Source organism: Cupressus sempervirens, chromosome 10, assembly GCF_028749045.1.
Source record: "Cupressus sempervirens isolate cs-2001-9-10 chromosome 10, ASM2874904v1, whole genome shotgun sequence".
NCBI classification, from domain to species: Eukaryota; Viridiplantae; Streptophyta; class Pinopsida; order Cupressales; family Cupressaceae; genus Cupressus; species Cupressus sempervirens.
Window position 1 is genome coordinate 474,298,361 of NC_143127.1, and position 20,837 is coordinate 474,319,197.

Consider the following 20,837-nt stretch of genomic DNA (forward strand, 5'->3'; position numbering starts at 1 on the left):
AGCCGTAGAAGGATATAATTTTAATGGATTTTGTAATTGTATACAAAGAAATTTCAAATAATTGATGTCATGCAGGCTTCTGCCACAGCTTCCAGTCAGATGCTTGTCTGATGTTGCTTTATCAATTCTTATTTATTATTTCATGGTGTCCCTTAGATTCTAGTTTTAACTTTTCTGCCCCCATTCTGTGTCATGTCCCCTCTTTCCCAAGTAATACAAAAATTAAGCTTAGCCTACTTCACATCTCGGTAGGCTTAAGTCTAATATGAGGGATGCTTTTGGGTGAATTGGATTATCTTTAATATTTTAATTTATTCACCTTTGGAAGTTATTTCCGCTCTCCTGATGTGCGGGTCCTTTGTGGTGGGGCTCACTTGTTACGTGGCATAGAGCATCCTCTTCACCGTTGGCTTTCACTTCATCGCACCATCATCCTTAGTTGGGTTGTAATGCTTGACCTTTCTTATCCATGCGAGACTCCGTGTAATGCATGTTTCAGCACTAGAGTGGGGTCGTGAGTATATAGGCCTTGGGTAAACACAGGAGGATGGCATAATGAACAAACTCTGTCTCTGCTCTAGGTAATCTCTCTCTGGAAGGACGACACCCCTTAAGATATTTTGAATAGGACGAGACCTATTCATGTTGGTATCTCCGTATGAAATCATTCAGTCTGATTATCACGTAAACTACATATCGCAGGTGTCAACTAAGTTTGAAATGCAGGTTGAGGCATGGATTTGCAACTCCAGGCACGACCAGACTGGAGTTATTGACGGGAGGGCCTGCTAATTGTTTGTGCACCTGTGCATTGTGTTCCTGGACGTGGAGGGCTCATACTTGCACCTTGAGGATAACTATTGAATGATAAGATACAGGAGTGTAAACTTGAATGTTCCCTGTTTAATTTGTTGGTGGTGGAGAGAGATATCTGATTTAAGTGTCGGATGCTTGACTCCTGCCATCCACTTTCAGCCAGACTGAACGGTATTTATGATTATGTATTCAGAGTCGCATGTTGTTTAGTGTTTCTGAAATGAACTTGATATTAGGCAAATTCTTTGTGCAGTCGACTCTAGGACAGATTTTGAACTTGGCATGGTGTAGTTTGTGGTTGCTTGTTTCATGTTTTGAATGTTTTTGTATTCTGAGTTCTATCAAATAAGTGCATATCCAATCTTGTTAGTTATTACAGTATCGTGCAATTTTGATCCTCCATTCCTTATAAGTCATTCCTACAGTTTAGAAGATCTTGCAATATTAAATCAGTGTATTCAGGCTAAGAGCTTATCACAGTGGTATTAGAGCACCGAACTTTCTGCCTTGTGGATTTTCTTCATGAATGTGCCAGTACAACAGAGAACTGCGTCGAATTTGGAGAGCTCCACAAATTTCCGAGGGCAAAACAGCTTCAAAGATCATTGGAGTACATTCAATGGCTGAAAAGGTTCCAAATGTCATTGAGAAAGTAGATAGAGAAGTAACAGAAACCTTAAGGGCTCCGAGAGATGGACAAAATCAGGTTGCTAATGTTCTGCAGAAACTCATGCAAGCTATACAATAGATGAATAGTGGGCCTAGAAGACCCCAAGCCATCATAGTGTGGCAGTGTGGGTGGTAGTGTAGTTGGATCACTGTGTGGCAGAGAAGCACCCACTCGAACTATAGACAAGCCTTCAATGCCAGTTTTTGTTGAACATCATGATGAGGTTGTTAATGCTGGAGTTGTAGGAGACATACTTGATGATGTCATCGCTACATATGCTGAATAGGATGTGTCATGTCCCCAAATTTTAATGTAATAATCAAATCAAATTAATTAATTAATTGGTCTTTGAATTTAAATAATATAATAAAAGGACCTTTAATTAGCTAGTTTAATTAATTATTATGGGGACCAAGTTAATAATATTTGTATTAGTGGTTCCAATTGATTTAGTATATCTCGGACCCATTTTTATTTTAATTGTTTCCGTAGGTGTTGCCGTTGACTATCTTTTTTAACCCTCGGGACTTCCTCCGAAGGGTATTTAAGCACTACATGCAGGTAGTGGTTGTCATGGGATTTGGATTATTTCGTTGTACTACGAATTCCCGTTGGAGTTATGGATTGTTTGCCATTTTGGAAGTGAAAGATCTTTCCTATTTAGCTATTCCGGTTTTGGTGGGATTCAACCCTCATCCTATTCCTTCTTCTTATATCTATATATATGGGATTGGATTGCAAATAGTTGTACTGACATTAATTGGTGCATTTGGCAAATATATTCACATTGTTCTGGCATCTCAGATTGTAGCTTTGCCTCCGAAGGGTATCTAAGCACATCATGTAGGTAGTAGTTGTCATGCGATTTGGATTATTTCTTTGTACTACGAATTCCTGTTGGAGTTATGAATTGTTTGCCATTTCAGAAGTGAAATATCTTCCCTATTTGGCTATTCTGGTTTTGGTGGGATTTAACTCTCACTCTATTCCATCTCTGTATATCTATATATCTAGGATTGGATTGCAAATACTTCTACTAGCATTAATTGGCGTGTTTGGCGAATAAATTCACATTGTTCTGGCATCTCAGATTGTAGCTCAATCTGTGGCAAAACAACCCTCAGTCATCCTCCTACCAAGACCCAAATCACATCAACGACAACCACTCCTGGTGAACTGTGACTTCCATAACTACCGTTTGTGCAACACCCAACTCCATCATACAGCCTGACTACAGCTCTCATATTGTACGACCAATTGCAACTCTTAGACCGTTCGACCAACAACTCCTTTACAGATTGAACTGCACTCCACACAGACCGTATGACCTAATTGTGCATGCTTTTCCCGTACGGTTACTTGGGAGTCTCCACTCTATGGACATCATCATACTGTACGACCTCCTAACACCTCTCACCGTGCGCCTCTACCAAGACTTTCTGTACGACCAAGCATTGTTGTACAGTCATTCATTGTCTCACCAATGTACACACTCCATATCTTCCTCTCCTGGTTTTTGTACAAACATCAAGTAACCACTACTTTCTCTGTTGGGCGTAACTAAGTATAGATCCAGGTCCCTCTGTACCTTGGGAACATTACAGTGGTATTAGAGCAATTGCCTTTGGGTTGAGATCCCCTTCGGATTGAGATAACCGTTGGCTGTTTTTGCCCCAATTCAACCTAGCATTGATAACCGCTCTGAGAGATTTTCAGCGGGATGGATTTTTTGTAGAAGGTTGACATATCGCATAGGTTGGCAGCTAGCATTTCTAGTTGGCTTGGTTTCTCCATTGACCGAGCTGACTCAATTTGTTCTTGGTTGGGTTGACTCCAGCTACGAGATCCATTGACTCATATTTTTGCGAGCTATCTGCCCATCTTCTTGAAAGCGAGAGATGCTGCCACGGGTTGCCATTCCGGTGTTTCTTCATATTGTAGAGTCTCCGCGAGGCTCTAAGGTCTGGAATTGTGCCATGTATGTTGAGCGCTCTAAACAAGTTGGCTTCGATGGGTTTGTGGGTGATAGAGTCTTGTTGTTCGTGATTGGTCCATGTATTTCCATATCAGTAGTTGATAGGGTCCAAAGTTTCATATGCATGTAGGCGTAATGCTGCCACGTGTTGCAATTCCGATGTTTCTTCATACTACAGAGTCTCCGTGATGCTCCAAAGCCCGAAATAGCACAAGATACTGCCACGCGTCGCCATTTCGGTGTTTCTTCACGCTGCTTTGTTCCTTGAAGGTTCTGAAGCCTTGAATTGTGCGATAGCCGTTGGATTTGGCTCATCTTGGAGTCTCCTTGCTGCATCTTAGTTATCCGCAGGAAATAAATCTCATCTTTATTGACGGTTGCATTTTAATCTCTTGATAAGGGAGATTCTCTCGCATCTCGACCATCCATTTCGAGGGGAAGATTTGCATCGACGGTGGCGACTTAATATGTCATTGGGGGAGATTCTCGTCGCAACTGGGCTGTTCATTTCTATGGACAATCTATATCAACGACTAACATTTAATTTCAGGGAAATTAGATTCCTCCCCTCTGTCAACCCTGCATGTTGCGAGTAGATAATACGTCATGTTATCCTTCTCCGCGGTTTTCTTTGTCCATGGCATGCCATTAGGGCCAGTTCTTCAATGCCCAAAAACTTCTTGGGCCTTGTTTTCATGACACCAATGCAATCCATGCCTCTTTAATGCATGAAATGATTAGATTTTCGGCGATTTGATCTCTTGCAGCTGGATGCATTGTTTTTGCCCTGCCTGTCACTTCCAACATCAAATTGCACTTCAGGATTAGATTTCTTTTTGTTTCTCAGTTGTTGCTTTCCTCTATAACTCAACTCCACCTGGTTGGGGTTTGAACTCCATAGTTAAATCAAAGTTATGCTTGAACTCTTTAAAAGGCAGTTGTAAATATGTTTTCTGGGTTCTTCTTTGCTTGTATTTTTGCAGCAGTGTTATACTCTGCAACTTTTGTCTTTTCATTAATGAAATTTTTGTTCCTTACCTTCTCTTGCCATTTTGTTGTCTAGTGCATGTATGTGCCTTGTGGTGAATGTTTCTTTTTTTGCTTTTCTTGATTTGGATGTTGTGTTAAGTCTGCTAGTAGTTGCTCCATAGTGAAATATCTTTCCTTTTAGCACTTCAATCAGTTTGAAACCTGCATGTGATTCCTTGAGAAATAGAATAGAGTTAAGAGTAGTGTATTTTGGTTGTTTCATTGATGTTTTATGTAGCTATAGGTAGAGTTGTAACCATGTTTCTATCTTGGTGCATCACCCCCCTTTCTCTTCATCATTTAATTTTTGTTCTCCTTCTCCCTTTTCCTCTTGAGCAGTAGTTTAGGTGCACCTTGATAGTGAGGAAGCCGACCTTCTCCGGAGATTCAGCCTCAGAGCACAAGTCTCACACTTGAATGTTGTTTCCATGTTACACAAGGTCGCTTGAGGGTCACACCTCAAGCAGGGGTGCAGATGTTTGTGTCAACAATAACATTCGGGTTGAGGTCACTGAGATCCCCTTTGGGAAGTCATTGCCTTCAGGTTTAGATCCCCTTCGGGACGAGATTCCTCTCGGGCCGAGTTCGCCTTCTGGACACTACAATGGTATTAGAGCAATTGCCTTCGGGTCGAGATCCCCTTCAGGCCAAGTTCACCTTTGGGATATTACAATTTATTCCTAGACAATGTTAAGGCAGTTTTAGGCTTCGTCCAATATATGAACCAATGAAGGGAATTAATGAGAGCCAGACAAGATAGGAGGCCAAGGACCCCTAATAGAGATTTAAAACATGCTATGAACAAGCTCTCATTACTAGTATTTGATGGTAACGGGAAAACTACAGCCAGGGCCTAGATACAAAAACTAGATACATTTTTCACACTTAAGCCCATGTCTGAAACTAATGTAGTCAAGTTTTCTACCATGCTTCTAGATGGACCAGCTTATGATTGGTGGCACTATGGTCTAGTCACTCAAGATCATGGAACGATTAATTCATACGAGGAATCTATTAATAAATATATAAGAAGGTTTGGTAGGAAGGACATAGAGGTCTACTACAGGGAGTTAGCTCAACTCAAACACAATGGAGCTTTGGATACTTATATTGATGAGTTTCAAAGAATATCTATCATGGTCTCGGATATGACAAAAAACAAGAAGGTAATGTTGTTTGTAGAAGGTTTGAGTGAGAGGTGTTGGTTTCTGATTTAATAGATTTACATATAAAACTAGGAAAACAACAAATAGTACATTACCTAGGGTTTAGCTACTCCCCATGATTGGCAAGAACTATATAGTCCTGGACTAACTTAACAAAGCCATAATGCTTTCTACACTTTAGGTTTTGCTAAACCAACACGAGTTAAAGTAAGGATTTGACACTCTTTTATGGATAATGCTCTGTAATACAAATCCTTAATCAATAGACTTGGTCTTGAAGACTTCTTGAAATTTGCAAGACAATGACAAGCTAATTAGAGCTAATAATGAACTAGATAGAATTATGCAATAAGTATTGACCAAGTTTACATTCCACTATGATAGTAACTTTTAATGATTTTGATTTGTAAAATATATTCATGCTAAGACAAGATTAATATTGCTTGATTTCTTCAACATAAAGACCACTGCCTTAATCCATTGTTAAATAGAGTCATACCAGCTATCTATTAGACCTATTTAATTGACATGAAATTAAATGCATCAGCTGTGAATCTTCAAATCCTATACTTATCAAATCCCTTTCATACCCCAAATGATTCTATCACTTAGTAGATGCATTTACATAATTATTTGAATTAAAAGCAACTTCTGAGATGACATACAATTCATCAAATTACATTTGAATAAAATGAAACTTGCTTATTCATTCTCAAAACCACAAAGGCATGAAAGAGGAGACAAAATTATAAGACACAAATACCCTGCAAAGCTTACTTGTATTAATTTCTTTGAAGATAATACATAACTCTGATATGAAATCTGATAGAGACGTATGACTAAAACCATACTTTCATTAATTGCCAGACTTCTATAAAACAAGCTAAATACATCAAAAACTCAGCACAAAACTTAGGACTGACTCAAACTAATATGAATTACAAGATTAGAATTCAGACCCCTTTTCCAAGCCTTGGAAATCCTTTTATAACAGAAGGATCACAACAAGCTTTAGTCTGGAAAGGCTTACACATGTCAAAAGACCATTTGTAACAATGTTGTTTTCCAAAAGACAAAACAGTTACAAGAGAAAAGGATGGAGATAGCCAAAATGTGAATAGCTGTCATTTTAGGTGTTCAGGATCAACTTCATTGTTTGTAAAGTGATACTACCCACAGCAGGTGAACCACAAAGATAAGGTATCTCATCAAAATGGTTATACTTCCTCTTTTTGCTAGTGCAACTTCCTCCAGTCTATTCAGTCGCTATCCCCAGATGGTAATGCCTTGCTGTTAGCCACAACCTCCCAAATAGTAACGTTGGTGTCTATATCTGGCCAGATGGCTTCTCTAACAATATTCAGTTCACTTAGACACTTGTTCTATTTTGCATCTGTTATGGCTCTGACCTTTGCAATTGTTTTATTCATATTTGCTTCAATTTTATACATGATATCAATCATATCATATACTGTAGAAACATTAGTTTCACCATTACAATAAGCAATAAATCTCTCATGCATCAAAATATTATCAAAGGAGTTAGACCATTCTGCTATGGATATTTTGTGAAATCTGTTTGAGGACGTATATCTTATAGGCAAGCATGTATTCCATCATCCTTACTTCTATCTTCTTATCTTTTTCTATTTCTTCCACATCCACGTCCATTTTCTAATTTGTTGCTAAATCCATGTCTTCCACATCAATATCTATTTGGGTTTCTTTGTCCTTCACCTCTGTAACAAGTTTGGTAACAGTTCTCAATGTTTTGACCTCATTGTCCAAAGCAACATTCCTTTGTTCTAATACATGGTTTCTTCATTTCTTCTTCATAATGTGTCCTTGTTTCAATGTATTTGCCATAAGCCTGATACAACTATTCTTCTAACAAACCTATTTTGCTCTTTCCCACGAGCGACATTGTACTCATCATATTGAAAAATTGGTCACTAGATGTGGTAGTGACATTCCAAAAAATTACATTTCCCTGTGGAGAATCTCTGACCTTCATCAATGTAGGCTTGTTTGATTCTGGAGCTAAACTCCAAACTGCAATTGTTTGAGCATCAATATTAAAACAAGCCCCCTGTAATTATCTAGCGATATTAACATCCTCAAAAGAGATAGATTTCTCTCGCCTTCTCATTTGATCCAGTAAAAAGGATGAGCTCATTTCCCATCTAGTGAATAGTAACATTCCGCTTCTTTTCACAAGCTCTCTAGCTTCATCCACAGTGAGTGCTTCACTATTTGGATCATACTCTTGCAATCTTTTCACCAGCTATGCTATTTTCTCATCTGAGTCCCCTAATTGCAACTGCAAAGATAATTCATTCTGCTCTTGTTGAAAAAGAAAACTTTAAATTCCTTAGAAGTAATGAAATCATCATCCTTCATAAATTCTTGAGCTTGTATGATTCTATCATCGATCATTTTAGCCTCAAGCTCAAGTTTATTATGGATTCTTTCATTCTCAGTAGCTTATCTCATTAGAAATTTGTGCCTTAGATCATCAAAATATTGACTTCCCCTTGGCATAATTTGAAGGGCCTTTTCCCTTGCTTTATCTAGTATCTCAATTAACTTTTGCTTCTTCTTTCCACCCTTGGCCCATAATGAGCTTTTTGGCTGCTGCTCCTCTTCATCAACTTCGACCATAATATCTTGCTCGGGAGGTTCAGGCTCTAATTTGTTTCTTATTTCTGGGGGTACTTGAGACACTATATGTAGACAATTCTGAATACATTTATTGTATCTTTCCAAGTATCTTTCCTCATGATAGAAACCTTTGAAAAAGGGATCTATTCTCTTCATTTCCTCTTCAATGGCCATTATTTCTTTCCATTTTAAGGTTATCTTGGCAAACTTTAGTCTCCAAACAATTAGGAATCACATCTTCCTCTCAGAGTTGTTTACTTGTGGGCAAATTTTTTTTTCTCATCTGTTTCAAAGCATGTTTGACAACATCATTGGGGTCATTAGTTCTGGTAGGCACAATAGGCAATTTAAATTCCCTCATTAATTCATCTAGTTCTTCTATTGCATCTTTACCTATGTTCAAATCCCTACCTTGAAATTTCTAGGTACAAAAGCTCCCTTCCTGATAGTTGGTCCCAAGTATTCTCTATTCATCAGAATTAATTGCCGGAAAAATTCAATGATTCCCAATCTTTGAGAGATGTACTTTGGGTAGAAGATGAGGTGGCTGAGGGCACCCATAAACCCTTATTATGGAACAATTCTCAAACAAAAAAACACTTCCCCAATCATGTTCTAATTTCCTACCATCATCATAACATCTAGAGGGCTTAATCAATTTTCTTACACTTCTTGGGACCCTTTTAGTAATATCTCCTAACATATTGAAATGGGGTATACAAAGTCATTGTAAAAGGCTAGAGAATTAGAATAAGGGTAGAATTTTTTCCATGCCCTTGTCCATCGTTACACTGGTAGATTCTCTCCCATTTCCTCTGTTTCTTCAATGAAGTCAGGGTTTATGTATCCTGTATTCTTATATAGGATTATGTGCATTAACAATGAATAATGATGAAACTTGAAATTTCCCATCTCTTCTTGTTGTGCAACCATAATTTTCTTATTGATAACATTGATTATATGAGTAACAAAATCATACCCTACATTGGTATGCAAATCTTGTATGTACAAAGCCATGATATATAAATAACCAGGAGCATTCATGGTTCCATCCAACCTTGTCACCTTATCTAAACTAAAGATAGTATACTGAAAATATCTTCTGGAAAACTGCAGGGGCATGAAATCTCCCACTTTTTTGGGAATCACACCCTTCTCCTTTCTGGACCTAAGGATGTGTCTCCTCATGACTTGGCTAGTGAAGAAACCCTTTTAACTCTTGAAAGTCTTTTCAAGTTTCTCCTATTCAATGATGTGAGTCATGGTCCTCCCAAATCAAAGACTTCTATGAACGTTTCCCTATCCAATGTGCATAGGATACTTCTGTCTTTCTTGTGGAATGCATGGGTTACTAGATTGTATGCTTTAATCAAAGTTTTTATTAGGTCTACATCCTCGAAGACCTTTGGCATAATCAACTTGCCCAAATTTTTGTTTCATGGATTTGAAATGGGAGGCTCACATAGTCAGTTACTATAGAAAAACTAGATTAACTCATTCCCATTGGTCTCTGGGACTTTTGCATCCTTGCAAAAGTTGTCTGGATCCCTCAAGATGTGTGAATTTGCAAACTGAGCATTTGATGAGCCTAGCAAAAAATAAACCCACTCATCTGCGAATGGAGTTGGCGCCTTTGTTTTCTCCTTTCAAGCGCTAGGGGGAGCCTCCTCAATGTTTCCTTGCGCAATTAGCTTTCCCTCCTCTTGTGCCATATCTTCACAATTCAAATTCTCAAGCAACTCTTTGCTATTCAACTCTCGAACCAGCTCCGTGCACAACTCTCTCTTAGCAATAACACTTTGTGAATATTGGTGCCGAGAATTCTATTACATCACCGTTTTAATGACGTCTGAGCTGAAAGTGGCATTAATGGCATTTAAGGCAAACATGCATAAAATCTTTTGTAATATCCCTTTTCGGATATTTTTCCAAAAACCCATGATAATAAGTGTAGATTTAAATCTGAACAGAAAACCAATATTCAATATAAATTCTAGAACTTCAATCGATTTCTAACCAGCACATTTGCATATAAGAAATTTAGAAAAGATTATTTTATTTCCCCAATATTCAGAAGCTTATACATAAACCAACAGATTAATACAAATAACTGTCCAATAACATTACTGTATTATACAACAGCAATACAATAACATGCAACAATCTCAATAATCCAATATTATAAACAGAAATGACAGTCAGATTGGCAATGTTTATTAAATCTGTAATAAGGCTAGGTTTGCGTCCAACCTTCAAATGCTTCTTCAAGGGTTTGCGTCCTAGAAAAAATAACCAGCAACTGTTTCTAGCTTTCAGATTAATATTTGTCTTCAATATTATAATCTTCGTATATCTTCTCATGTGGAGCTTGTTGTACCTTTATTACTTTTCCCAATGAGATGCACGCTCATTGTCGTCGGTGAAATTGTGTATCGGCCAACCGGCCCCTTCGGGAAGGTTTTTTTTATTTAGCTGACGGGCCCTTCGGTAATTGTCATGTAGCTGACAGACCCCTTCAAGAAGGTTCTTCGGAAAGTATTTATACACCCGTTTGGGTTATTGTAAATCATTATAAGCATAATGTAATGTCTCTGACATATGCGAATAATACAAGGAGTTATGCTGTTCTTATCTATTGCCTGTATGCATTAATTTGTTTACCCCGGTACGGTAAACACTCATTCAAGCAATGTGGGATAAAGCAATATTTTTGTCCTTTAGTCACTAGTGAACGTAGTACCTTTTTAAAATAAAGTGACAAGTTAAATGAACTTTAATTGTCACTTAGTCAGTAAACCATATAGTCATCAAGCATTAAAATAACTGACCAAATGAACTCTGATGAGCATGTGCAATAGCTCGTTGGAAAGCTCTCGGGGAGACGCTTCCAACCCAGCACTGAGGTACCGAAAATACTGAGCTCTGATTACTTACTAAAAATAGTAAGCATCTGGACAACCTACCAAAACTATTATGATGGGTCTGGAATTGAAAATGTCTAGGCCAAATCTCGAATTGAACCTTGTAAAGAACCTTTTTGCCCTCGAAACCTAGGCGAAGTGAGTTGGCCACACAGAATTATAATGTCCTAGGAAAAGGGGACATTACAAAGCCTCCCCTCTCAAAGATTGCTTGCCCTCAAGCAATCTGCTCATACCTGTATAAACCAAATGCCAGGATCCCATTCTAGCCTCGAGAATGCGGTTTTACTCCTTGGTCGATGTACCTTGGCATGCACCTTCCCAAACTTAGAATGATGAAACAGTACAATAGGAATCAATGTGTCAAATAACTTAATGCAAGGATTTCAAGTCTCACCATAAAGGGACACCAACTGCCATGTGCTGCTGCCCTGTGTGCCAATACCCTTAGTCAGGATGAAAGCGTCACTCCATGAGTGACCCTGTGAGTCTCTACTGTCAAGTGAAGATGGGAGCTCAACAATATACCAATATCCACTCCAAGATGATAGCAACCAAACTCTCCAACAAGCTCCCCGATAAAAAGAAATACATAGGGGTGCTCCACCTGGATCCCAACTGAGAACTCGCGTGCTGTCTAAAATACCACTGACTAGTTCCTGTAACATCTGCACCAATGACAATGATAGATCCGGCCAATCTAACTCAATCACTATATCACCCAGTTGAAAACGAAGTAATCTTGATCTCTGGATCTCTGATATGTCAGAAGGCTAAAACTCACAGATCATAACCCTGTGACTGTGTAACAACACATCATAGACCACCAGATGTAAGATACTATTAACACTTGGATTCTTGATCACCCAATCAACATGATCCTGGGTAAAGGAAAGAGTGGTTGATGAATCACCAGCATCATGGATGCTAATACTGTTTCCAGTATATTGCCAAGTAAAAAATGTAGACACCTCATGTGGTATGTAGGGTAATGTATGCTCTCCCCACTCATCTGCAAATAACTCATTGACCCCTGAAGGCCAACTAGAATCAGTGAATATACTACCATCATACACAGGCAAACCATTGATAGCTGGAATATACCAACAAGTAAAATCACCAATCAACAAGTAGGCCATGGCCATCCCATAAGAGCTAGGTGATAAAACTCTGGGCAAGCTGAAGATTCCCTCAGAGCATGCCAAGGATAAATCTGAACTTCCTACTCCACCATAAGTACCCTTGCTTACGTCAAGGTCTTTGTGAAAAGAAGGTTCACCATTAATTGTAATCTCTGAATTATCCTCACTTGTTGTATCATTAATCATGTGCTCTTGTGAAAATGTACAATTGCTGTCATAAAAATCAAAATTATCAGACTCATCAACTTGCTGATCCATAGAATTTTTCTCACCATAGAAAGTCTCAAACGGGGAACACGTGATTGAATCACATTGTTTGCCTTCACATCTACCCACTTTATGAATCCTTTCAATGATTTGCGTGATTTCTTGTGCCCTTGAATCTCGGTTATCTTCTTCAAAAGTGGCTGCCTCACTCATTTGATTTTCAGCTTTGTGGATGGAATAATGTGTTCAGCTGAATTGAAGGCATAGCTCATCTACCTCACTCTTCTTGTTCCTTCCAAATTTTATCGCTAGATCTCTATCCATTTATAGTTACAAGTACTCATATTTTATCATTTTTAAAGTTTCAAAAGTAGTATGTAGAAGAGTACTTGTGACACGACATACATTCCCATGCCTCTCTTCTATCACAATCTTCCGTATGAGATCCCCGATCAAATTGGAAGAATTATCCATCCTCGTCAACACTTGGACAATCTTGTCCTCTTTGATCAAAAGCATATCCAATAAGTGAAGGAGTGATAATTGTTTTTGACCATCTCCGTAAAACACAAGTGGGCTGTTTTCCATAGAATTTTCTGATTTTTCATCACTTAGGGGAACAACATTTTCAGATATATCCTCTAACTCAATGTGTGCTAGATCATCTATCTTGCCAACATTGCGGTCCATTTGCTCCTTCTCGAAACTTGACATAATTTCCAGCCTAGTATCATCATAAAATTCATCCAAGTTAATTTCCATGTCACCAAATAAGATGTTGGAGTTGCCAATGTTGGCGGTTTGGTCAATTCTACTGCATGGGCCATTAACCTGCTCATCAGAAGGACTAGTGTAAACAGCTCCATAAGATCCTTCTGTCTCCCAATTACTTGTTAGTATACTTGTGTCGTTATTAGTGCTACTATCAGGTTGATTGATATCTTCCTTATGCAAATCTCTGTAACTGTCCTCTGCAAGGAGATTTTGAGCCAATTCATAGTATTTGTTTCTCATCATAACCGTTTTGTTTTGCAGTTCTAGCTGAAAGTTCACATGATTAATGAAGGGTAATTCTTTTTGAATTTGTGGAGGAAATTTGTTGTATTCATCATATATGCTCATTATTTTAGTACTCATATTGGACTGGAAATTGTGGGCAAATTGCTGTAGTGACTTAACAATGTTTTTCTTAACCTTTTTGTAGCTATATATTTTCCCCATTTGCAATTTTGTTAAGCAGTTTGCAAGCTTGCTGATATGATGTTTCAGTTTGTGCAGTGATAATGTATGTTACTGTTTGGACTGCTAAGATGCCTTTGCAGTAATTCCCTTCTATCCAAGTTCTGTATGCTGCCTCAGGCAATGCTTCCAACAATCTTCAGTAACCAATCCAATATACTGTATAGAATCAATTGTCTACCTTGAAGATGTACAAGGAATTTGTTTGCTTCAACCCCTAAAAATGACTCTCCAAATATAGCAGCCTTGGATGTAGGAAAGACCAGTATTCTTTTTGAATTTGCTGTGTGCCTTCTCTGCTTGTTGGAATAGAGCAAGAACCAAGTCTTTCTGAGCAAATAATTTCTCTTGCACAATCTTGTATTCTCTTTCCTGGTACTGTCTTAAGATGTGAAGTGCATGGTAAATCCTATTCTCAAATTCTAAAATTCTGAACTTAGCAGGTACATTTTGCAAATCAGAATGAGTGCTAATATCTTCTGAAATGGATTCCTTTTGCTGGAATTGATCGAGAATATTTGCAGTTTCCTTGTTTGAACATACATCAGGTGTAACAACTCTTGATTGTAGACGACAAGAATGCTTTTTGCTTGATGTAAATAGACTCTTGGATAATACTTCAAATCCTTCATTCATCTCACCTGCATTCACTATTCCAGAATTATCGTGGGCATCCCCAAAGATATATTGTAGCTCCACTCCACTATGAAGCTTCTTTAAACCCTTCAGTATAAAGATCTCAAGGCTTCTGCACCTTGCCTACTGTGTACCTTATATAAGACGTAGAGCTAAATTCAAGCTTTTTTCAAAATCTGACCTCAATTTGCCCGATCCTGTTGTAGTAATCAAACCTAAAACATGCTTCAGTAGATCTGTTTTCTTGTCGCATCACCTACAATAATACTCAACATCTAAACCAACGCTCCTCACAACTCCTGTTTGACAAATAATAGCACATTATCCTGTACTATGCCAGGGCGTGATTTTTAACCAATGGGTGATTGAATGCAAGAGATGTAATTTTGACAAATGGTTCTCGGACCACCAATAACATTACTATTATCACTGTATGTAAATTTTTCCAGATTCTGAGCACTAAAAGCCAACTACTAATGTATTTGATATTAGTTGATATAAAATCTCAGAACAGTTACACCCTTGCAATTCAATATTTATTGAAACTATTACTTGGAAAACAATAATATGAAGCCGGTCCAATATGAATCATTTTGGAATTACAAGCTCTATAGGATTAACGTGTTCATACATAACCAAATGTAGGAAGTTCATATGTATGCTGAAGACATAGTTAACCACTTAACCAAACATGTTACAGTATGGAAAGCAAAATGGGAGGGTTGGAAAATAGATTCATACAGTCGCGGATAGGAGACTACTGATATATGTGACGGATTACATATAATGCTCATTCGTGGTGCCCGACTACTGTTCAAACGCCCAACCCGATAGCCTGTTATGGTCCTTACGACAGTATTACTATTGGTTGCTTATGAGTAGTTCACTGCTAGCAATGTACAGACTCGTGATTTCCAAACGCTGATGGAGTTGAAGTTTGAAAGCACAGTGAAACTGGTTGCACCTGTGTATTGGATGTTTGCTGTTGCCGGCATAACTCAAACTTGACCACTGTTTGAAGGCCCTTTCTGACGTGAAAAAAAACGCTCATACTCCCTACTGAAGTGGTACTGTCTGTAACTCGTGTTAGGTTAAAACACTCTCATTCAATGAATTTCCCACCCTTCATAACTGCACCCGACCATGTATTCTGAGAGCGTCCCACGTGAGGGTTTGCTGTCGGTTACTTCTAGAAATCTCTATCTTCCTATTCGCAGACCCTGTATTAACTTGGACGTTTTCACATATCCATCTGGACTGGTGCGATGATCACTCAAATACCCTTGGCAATGTATCTCCTGCTCGAACTTGGAAATGGCGACTGTATCTCAACCTGTGAGGAGTATTTCTGATTACTTACAATGTATGACATTCAACACTTGTTCCTTTCAACCGCTTGTCCATCCATTTACATTCGCGTTTAACTTGAACTAAAAAAAACAACCACTTTTCAGTTTGTATATTCGCAGTCTATATATTCTGAGTTTGCCAGTTTTTTTTAATATAAACTAAAACTCATACCTCCTTCATCTTCCTTTTCCTGGATTTCTTGTTTGCCGATTCTTTGCCCAACTTGTTTGCATTGAATGTAGGAAGGTTGGGGTGATGTCCAACTTCCTTTGAAACTCAAAAACTTTAGGGTTTTTGTTCTCTAGTTTCGACCAATCACATTAAAGCAACCAGAACTCAAAAGTATTTCATTTCATAGAGCTCTTGTGTGTTGCTTGATTCCACAGGATGGCAGATTTCTTGGCTTTGATACCATTGTAATATCCCTTTCCGGATATTTTTCCAAAAACCCATGATAAAAAGTGCAGATTTAAATCTGAATAGAAAACTAATATTCAATATAAATTCCAGAACTTTAATCGATTTCTAACCAGCACATTTGCATATAAGAAACTCAGAAAAGATTATTTTATTTCCCCAATATTCAAAAGCTTATACATAAACCAACAGATTAATACAAATAACTGTCCAATCACGTTACTATATTATACAACAGCAATACAATAACATGCAACAATCCCAATAATCCAATCTTATAAACATAAATGACAGTCGGATTGGCAATGTTTATTAAACTTGTAAGAAGGCTAGGTTTGCGCCCAACCTTCAAATGCTTCTTCAAGGGTTTGCGTCCTAGAAGAAATAACCAGCAACTGTTTCTAGCTCTTAGATTAATATTTGTCTTCAATATTATAATCTTCCTATATCCTCTCATGTGGAGCTTGTTGTACCTTTATTACTTTTTCCAGTGAGATGCACGCTCATTCAAGCAATGTGGGATAAAGCAACTTTTTTGTCCTTTAGTCACTTAAGTGAACATAGTACTTTTTTAAAATAAAGTGACAAGTTAAATGAACTTTAATAGTCACTTAGTCAGTAAACCATATAGTCATCAGGCATTAAAATAACTGACCAAATGAACTCCGATGAGCATGTGCAATAGCTCGTTGGAGAGCTCTTGGCGAGATGCTTCCAACCCAGCACTGAGGTACTAAAAATACTGAGCTCTGATTACTTACTAAAAATAGTAAGCATCTGGACAATCTACCAAAACTACTCTGATGAGTCTGGAATTGGAAATGTCTAGGCCAAATATCGAATTGAACCTCGGTAAAGAACCTTTTCGCCCTCGAAACCTAGGCGAAGTGAGCTGGCCAAAGAGAATTATAATGTCCCAGAAAAAGGGAACATTACATCTTTCAAATTTCAGAAAACCATCGCATTCATGTTTTACGACATTCGTACTGCCAGTCCAACACCCAAAGTTTACCTTTTTTCACAAAGTACTTCATGTTTTAAGCAGTTGCAAAGTAGTGGCGACTAGTTTCCCTCCTTATCTCCAGTTCTCGCCAGCTATCAACAACCTTTTAGTTGAAGTCGCGACGGTGCGAAACCTTGGAAATTTGAGCTTTTCGCAGCATCATGAGGTCTTCATGCTAACCATTTTACTAGGCTGCGGTGTCGGGTGTAATCCCTTATCTCTACTTCGTGACCAATCCTTTACACTAAGCCTTTTTACCATGCGAAGTGGCAAACATGACTAATATCCCTTCATCGCTGCTTCACGACCCTTAATTAGCCTTATGCCCCTAGTCGCGAGATCGAGCGTGAATGACAACTTCTTGCATTACTTAACCTTATCATTGAATCTCAACTATCCTAATTGCATTCTTAATTGTGCGATATCGCAAAAGTAGTTAATCTTGTGTTCTCCCCTTAATGACAACACTAGAGATCTCAAACCGTGAAGGGGCGTTATAGTGTACTGTCTGGCTGTTTGTTGCTTGTCTACTCTATTTTTATGCCTTCAAATCACTCAGAGAAGTGACAAACACGACTAACTTAGCCTCATCTCTCCTTCGCAATTGTCAACTAACCTTATAACTTTGACCGCGAGATCCAGTGTGAACCGAGCTTTTGCACCATATAAACCGTTTCTCTACTTCACAATTGTCAGCTCAAACTGTGTTCATTGCTACGCAGACTTGCAAACAAGGTTAATCTCTACATCTCCGTGCAATATTAACATCAAAAATCTTAAAGCCGCAAAGGAGCATCATAACTTTCTTTTACATCGATCTCTTCTTCGCCACTTAACAAACTTTGTTATATCATAGTGCTTTGTCTCAAATAGCTTCACGTGGTATGCTTATGGACTATTATAACATTGGAGATCTTGCGTTAAGAGGTTCTTCACAACATCGCTAGCCAAGCTAGACCATCATAGTTAACCACGGAGACACTGTGGAAACTACTTAGTAAACCGTGTCTTGCCTTCTCTGGTCAAACTGAAACTCCATAGCTAAACAAGGAGAAGCCGCAAAAACCTTGCAACAAGCTGTGCAACATCGTTGCGACCTTAAAACAACTAGGGCTTAATAGACTAGAGATGTAGCATTTAAGTTGGATCGCAACTTCGCTACTTAACATTATAAACGTTCTTTAAGCCCGAAAAGACATGTAACATTGGAATTAATGAGCTAAGACATGAAAAGAGAGATAATAGGAGGGAAGACATATACAAACATGAAATTAGGGCTTTTATAATAAGGGCTCTGTAACAAAGATATGTAAACCCGAATTTTGCCTATTTAACTTGAATTTTCACAATGGACTCTTAGAATTTTAAAATGGTTAAAATACAAGCCATCAAGAGGTTTAGGGGATTTGTCAAAGTGCTGAAATGAATACTTTACAGGATGCAATCAAAATGACACTCGATTTGGATAGCTCATCTTCAGCAGTTTAGCGTCCCAAAAAGCCTTTTAAGGGACCTAAGACCAATCTGAAATGTTCAAATCAGAATAAGAGTGATCCTCCTAAAACTGATTTTGAGTCAGGAAATGAGCTAAGGAGGAGAAATTTGTGCTTTACATGCAAGGAGCTTGGCTCACCAGATCATAGATGCTGTGGAAAGGGAAAGGTTTATTATGTTGAAGTAGTTTCAGATGATGAAAGTGATAGTATCAAGTTTGATGACAGCAATGACGATATTGTTCATGCGCAACCCTAGTTGGGAAAAGTAGAGAAATAGGTTTTGGATCAGCCACCTATGGTTGCTACTCTCCTAGGAGTCTCATTTGTCTTAAGGGAGTGGATAAAGGAGAGCAAATGGTTTGTTTGTGTAGTATTCCTTTCCGGATATTCAACTAAAAACCCGTGATATAAACTTGCAGATTTAAATCCAAATAGTAAACCAATATTTGATACAAATTCCACAATTATAACCAGCAGATATGCATACGAGAAAACTTAGAAAACTTTTTTTTATTCCTCCAATATTCAGAAAGTACATATATAAATCAGTAATTAACACAAATAACCACTAGATGCATTACTGTATTATACAACAGCAATATAATAACATGCAACTATCTAAATGATCCAATCTTATAAACAGTAAGAATAGTCAAATTGACAATATTGAATATAGATAAAACCTATAAGAAGGCTAGGTTTGTGTTCAACCTCCAAAAGCTTCTTCAAGGGTTTGCGTCCTTGAAGAAATAACCAGTAACTGTTTCTAGCTCCCAAATTAATATTTGTTTTAAATATTATATTCTTCATATATCTCTTCTCTCATGTGGAGCTTGTTGCACCTTTATCACTTTTCTCAATGTGATGCACGCTCATTCAAGCAATGTGGGATAAAACACTTTTTTGTCCTTTAGTCACTTAAGTGAACATGGTACCTTTTTAAATAAAGTGACAAGTTAAATGAACTTTAATAGTCACTTAGTCAGTAAACCATATAGTCATCAAGCATTAAAATAACTGACCAAATGAACTCGGATAAGCATGTGCAATAGCTCGTTGGAAATCTCTCGGTGAGACGCTTCCAACCCAACACTGAGGTACCGAAAATACTGAGCTCTGATTACTTACTAAATATAGTAAGCATTTGGACAACTTGCCAAAACTGCTCTGATGGGTCTGGAATTGGAAATGTCTAGGCCAAAATTTGAACTAAACCTCGAAAAGAACCTTGTCGCCCCCAAAACCTAGGCGAAGTGAGCCGGCAACAGTGAATTATAATGTCCCAGGAAAAGGGGACATTACAAGGCCTCCCTTCTCAAAAATTGCTTGCCCTCAAGCAATCCGCTCATACCTACAAAAATCAGATGCCAGGATCCCATACTCGCCTTGAGAATGAGGTTCTACTCCTCAGTCAATGTCCCCTGGCATGCATCTTCCCAAACTCAGAATGGTGAAACAGTACAATAGGAATCAATGTGCCAAATAATTGAATGCAAGGATCCTAAGCGAGGACTCATGCGTTGTCAGAGATACCATTGATTAGTTCTTGTAATATTTGTACCACTGTATCACTGTACCACTCCTGTAATATTTGTTCCGATGTCAATGATAGATCTGGCCAATCCGACTCCACCACCATATCACTATGGTGAAAAAGGAGTAATCCTAATCTTTTTAACTCTGATATGTTAGAAAGCTGAAACACAACTCATAATCATGTGACTGTGTAACAACACAACATAATCTAATCTCTGAAACTTTGATATGTTAGAAAGCTGAAACACAACTCATAATCATGTGACTGTGTAACAACATAGCATAATCCATCAGATGTAAGATACTAATAACACCTGGATTCTTGACTACTCAAGCAACATGATCCTGGGTAAATGAAAGAGTGGTTGGTGAATCACCAACATCATGAGTGCTAACATTGCCTTCAATGCCCTGCTGAATAAAAAATGTAGACACCTCATTGGAACGTAAGGTAATGTGTGATCTCTCCATTCACCTACAAATAACTTGTTGACCCTGGAAGGCCAAATAGAATTAGTGAATATATTACCAACATACACATGCAAATCATTGATAGTGGAAATATACCAACAA

At 38.1% G+C, this 20,837-nt stretch overlaps 1 protein-coding gene across 1 annotated transcript in view; it reads left to right on the top strand.

The window, feature by feature from the left end:
- The window catches only part of FVE (Transducin family protein / WD-40 repeat family protein), a 159,487-nt gene that overhangs the window by 72,066 nt on the left and 66,584 nt on the right, over positions 1 to 20,837 (top strand). The window lies entirely within an intron of this gene.